Raw genomic sequence first — 5,269 nt, 5'->3', positions numbered from 1 at the left:
GCTAAAATCGCTAAACCACTTATTATTCTATTAAAGAAACGCCAGCCGTTCGTTTGGGCGGAAGAGCAGCAAAGAGCTTTCGAGACACTCGGTGATAAATTATGTGAACCTCCAGTGCTCAGACACCCGTAATTCGATAGAATATTTTTTCTTACCATTGACGCATCCAAAATCGTAATCGGAGGGTCGCTGTCTCAATTTGATGAAGAAGAGCGCGAACACGTTGTAGCACACATCTCACGTACCCTCTCACCTGCTGAAAGTAAATACCCTGCTATTCGACTCGAGCTATTAGCAATAGTATGGAGTATTTCACAATTCAGACCATATCTGTGCAGCTGAAAATTCATCATCAATACTGACCGTAGACCATTGGTACGTTTATACTCGATAAGCGACCCAAATTCACAAGCAACTCATCAGCAACTATTGTTACAAAATTTTCATTTCGAAGTCAGATAAAAAAAAGGCACGTCGCATGTCAATGTAGACGCACTTTCTCGAAATCCTATACAGGAAATCGAACAGCTCAATAAGCATTTGCAAAAAAAGGCCAGGAAATACGCACGCCATGACCACGCGACGCGCGAGGGACCGACAACCTAATACAAAATACCTGGAAGCCATCAAGTCCTTCCTGCCGCGTCAGAAAAAGAATCCGCCTTCTCAGGAAGTGGACACGCCCGTAACAGAAACAGACACGCATACTAATTATACTACAGTTGCCGCAAACACGTACTACTCCGAAGGAAATAAAATTGGCACACAATATAATACGCACGATGAAGACTCTAAAAATAAACAGGATACACAACCAAAACAGGATATGACCTTTTTAAAAGACGTGATGCTTGAAGAGTCAGTCAACTCCCCTACCGAACTCGTGATGTTACCTAATGAAAACATTATCTATTGTCGAGATGCACTATTTATGAGGCGAGATTACTCATACTTCACTGAAACCTTTGGTACCCCCCCTGGATGAAGGTGCACTCAGCTTATTTAAGCATGATAAACTACCACAAATGAACAAATTACAATTAGCCGTTCCCACTGTAATCAACATAGGGAACAAGATGCATTTTATTATTCCAATCCGTAATGAAAATAGAGAGACTACGGAAAACATTAGAAATCATATATACATGGCACTGAAGCAATTAGTAATGAATTTAACTGAAAATAAAATTAAAACCGTCAGTATAGCCCAAAGTTAAAAAATTAAACTCGTCGAATTCTTTGAAATTTTACGAATGATAAAAAATACACTAGGTCCTTCTGAAGTCAAGATTATACTATGTCAGAGACATATTGTTTTCGCCCCCATCGAGCATCGTCAACAAATAATCGAAGAAGCCCACTGTTCAGCGATAGACGGACATAACGGTTGCAATAGAACATACAAACGTATCAAGAATAAATACTACTGGGTATATTTAATGGAAGATGTGCAAGAATTCATTCAAAAATGTTTACCATTCCAGTTGAGAAAATTCAATAGACATAACGTCAAACAAAAAATGGTCATAACCAATACTCCGCCGGTTCCCTTTTTTAAGGTCAGCATAGACGTAATAGGCCCACTCGCACCTACAGAAACGGCAAACGCTTATTTACTTACCTGCATGTCCACGTTTACCAAATATGCCATAGCGGCACCCATGCCAAACCATACAGCTACTACTGTAGCTGATAACCTTATTAAAAAACTAATATGTACTTTTGGAGCACCTGACGTTATAGTAAGTCACAGAGGCACTAACTTCACTTCAAAACTAATGAAACGTATTGCAGTTCCCTTCAAAATTAAGCATATTACTACTACGGCTTATCACCCGCAGGCTAACAATGTTGAACGAATTCATTTATCATTAATTGAATATCTAAAAATGTTCACTTCCAAGACCAAAAATTGGGACGAGTATGTCGAACTTGCTATATTTAATTATAATACAAGCTGGCACAATAACCACCAGTTCTGGTCATGGGAATTGCTGTTCGCTCGTAAGCCACGCCTACCAAGAGCAAAGCCCCTGCTAGAGCAAGATTTATTACAGACATACGAAGACTACGTGGAAAACTTGGTCAAACAATTACATAATATACATGAAATAGCTAGCGAAAAATTAATAACATCTAAAGAAAAAACCAAAATACAATACGATAAAAAAACAAATCCTAGCAAATTCAAAGTTGGTCGATGGGTTTTTCTGCAAAGTGGCCTGAAGCCACATAAACTCACAGGCAGTCACTTTGCCGGTCCCTGGTTGATCCTGTAAGTGAGAGAAAAAGAAAATATAAAAATAAAAATAAACAAGAAAAAAACTCAAACAGTTCACGCCAATCGTTTAAAAAAATCATACATCGAAGTAGTAATTGAAAAATTATGTTTTACATGAAAGAAGTAATTCTCAGTATATTTTTCCAACAATACTTCAAAATAGTCACTCCTTTCATAGCCTACGATTGTTTTCAACGTTTTACTAACTTTACTACCTTCTCTCTTGTAGACATTGCTGAATGCGACATTCCTTATCCGATAATCAATTCTACTATAACTGAAATATCCCTCCTCCAACTTAATGATTTTGCAACTGTCAAAGTTCGTTATTACAAAGTAGAGGTCAAACGATCGCCAAAATATGCGGCGCCCTCTCTCATGAATTGTCCCCCTCTTTTTCCGAAATAGAATACATTAAGGAAGTAACACAAGAAGAATGCATTAAAATGCACTCTTATCGAATAATGACGATCGGAGATAATCTAGTACTAAACTTAATAATATATCAAACAACCGTACACCCGATAGAATTAGCAGGATACATTGCCCCAGACGGCACATGTATTAACGCGGGAAGTTTCTCCAACCCTTACGGCACATTCAGCAATGTATACGTTACTGGCTATGTTAAAGTATCACTCGAGGAAAGATTTAATTCCGTAACGCTGGAAACAAACAAAATTAAACTTGACTCCGGAACTTCTTGTCAATTTACCGAAGAACCTTGCATTGATAGCATATTCGGATACGCATTCTGGGACAGAACCGAGTCTCAGGCATGCCAAGCCAGCAAGTATACTAATCTATATTCAGAACTCCTCACTAAAGTAACGGAAATCGGTAATGAACGAAGGCCACTTTATGTATTGGATTCTGAGGCTACACCTTTTGCTTTCAAAGACCTCGGTAGAATGATACAGTGCGGTTTTGAAATTATTAAAACAGAACACCCGAGATTATTCATATTAGAAAATAGGCTCGTTGAACACTTCATTTCTAACAAAGTTAAAAATATGCACGATCTAGATCTTTTCACTTATGTGAATTCGAAAATATTATTCGTTGAAAAACATATTACAAATCACCTGCAAAAATTATACCATGATGTACTATTATAGCAATGCGAATTAGAAAGGAAAGTTATTACAAATGCATTAAATATTGCCACTTTATCACAAGATCTTTTAGCATATTATTTAATGAGAAAACCCGGATACATGGCCATGATGGCGGGTGAGGTAGTACACATCATCAAATGCGTACCAGCAGAACTCAAAGCTAGAAAAGCTGAAACGTGCTATCAACGATTCCCGGTCACGCGCGACGAAACTCCGATGTTTATCACACCACGAACACATATAATAAAACAATAATGAACCAAAACAGCTTGTGATACTAAAATGTCAGTAATGTATAAATTCGGTGACACATGGGTAAAGGTCATACCGGACGTCACTAGCCAAGAAGCTCCGCACGTAATCAAATCTCAGGCCAAGCACATTTGGGAATAGCGCCATAAATACGGCAACAAGGGGAATCTACACATATAAAGACATCGAACACCTTCGTACGTTTATTGTGTTCCCTACAGAACGAAACGCGGTCCTTAACCAAATCGCGCTCTGTTTCGCTGGAAAATCCAATCTAGCTCCGGGATTATCCGTATCTAAACTACTTGACGAGGATACGTTAAATCGTATTGCAAATTCCACGTGGGAATCGCTATGGAGTCGATTCATTACGTTCAGATCAACGAACGTCGCTGTTTTGACCATCCTTATAATCTTTAGAGCAATTAAATTTGTCCTTGATACCATTATACATGGTTATGCTCTTCATTCCCTCTACGGCTTTGGCATATACCTGCTTGGCGCATTCTGGAACTCTTTAACTAACTTGCTACTTTACTTAGCTAGGAAATCTGAAAGAGAAACAAACTCAGACAAGCTAAACAAGGAAGCCCCGTCGACAATACAGCCCGAAGAGCGAACTGCTATCTTTAAAATCGAACGTGACAAAAATACATTGTCGTGGGAAAGGCCGTGCAAATGTTCTTATTTGAATTTACAAAAAACGAAACTCAGAGGGAAAAATTAGCTATTTACATTTTTATTAAGAGCCTCAAACATGAAATTAGACGTTACGACGAATTATAAGACGTACGCTTACATGCTGTACAAATAGAAAAAATCTAATAGACATCAGTCGCATCAAAAGAAATTCAATCCGCGCCATATCAGAATCTTTTAGAAAATAACAGCACGAAACATAACACAAAAAACGACTGTTTTGCATTATTTTCTTTTTTTAGGATACCGACAAGTAATTACAAGACATTGCAGTAGCCACCAGCTGCTAATGAACTCCACAATCACAAACACCGAAAGACCTTACCTGTTATCAATTTCCTTCCGTAAAATTCCACAAAAATGCACAAAAATAACACCAATGAACTATCACCCCCCAGCAAAGTACGTCCTACTGAAAACACATTACATAACAAACCAAACTTAATGGAAGCAGAAGTTGCTTATTACGTAAATAATAACTTTTCACCTACTTGCACAAACTGTCATAGGGCTCTACCCATACAGCAACAATTATCATATAACCTTGTCTACGTCAAAAGCATCGGCCCTCACAAACCATCATACGCCATACGATGCATTAAATGCACAGACTGCATACATCATGTCGTCCGACAGTATCCCAACTTTGAAATGCCTATAGACTCATTTCCTAAGCCACCCGGCATTAGCAGCCTTTTACCTTTCCGAACAAAAAACATTCGCTCTTTAAAACAATTTTATGAACACTACTCTAACTGCTTACACATAGCCATGAAGTATATAGCAGAGATAAGAGATATCTTTGAGAAATGCAATAACAAAAACGCCCCTACACAGACACATTACACCACGAGTCATCATCGCAACATCCAAGATAAAAATACAATGCTCAGCGAGCTACTCAAACCCAGTATTAATT

Source organism: Phymastichus coffea, unplaced genomic scaffold, assembly GCF_024137745.1.
Source record: "Phymastichus coffea isolate CEN01 unplaced genomic scaffold, Cenicafe_Pcof_1.1 PCOF00001, whole genome shotgun sequence".
Classification (NCBI taxonomy): domain Eukaryota; kingdom Metazoa; phylum Arthropoda; class Insecta; order Hymenoptera; family Eulophidae; genus Phymastichus; species Phymastichus coffea.
This window is presented reverse-complemented; position numbering follows the sequence as displayed.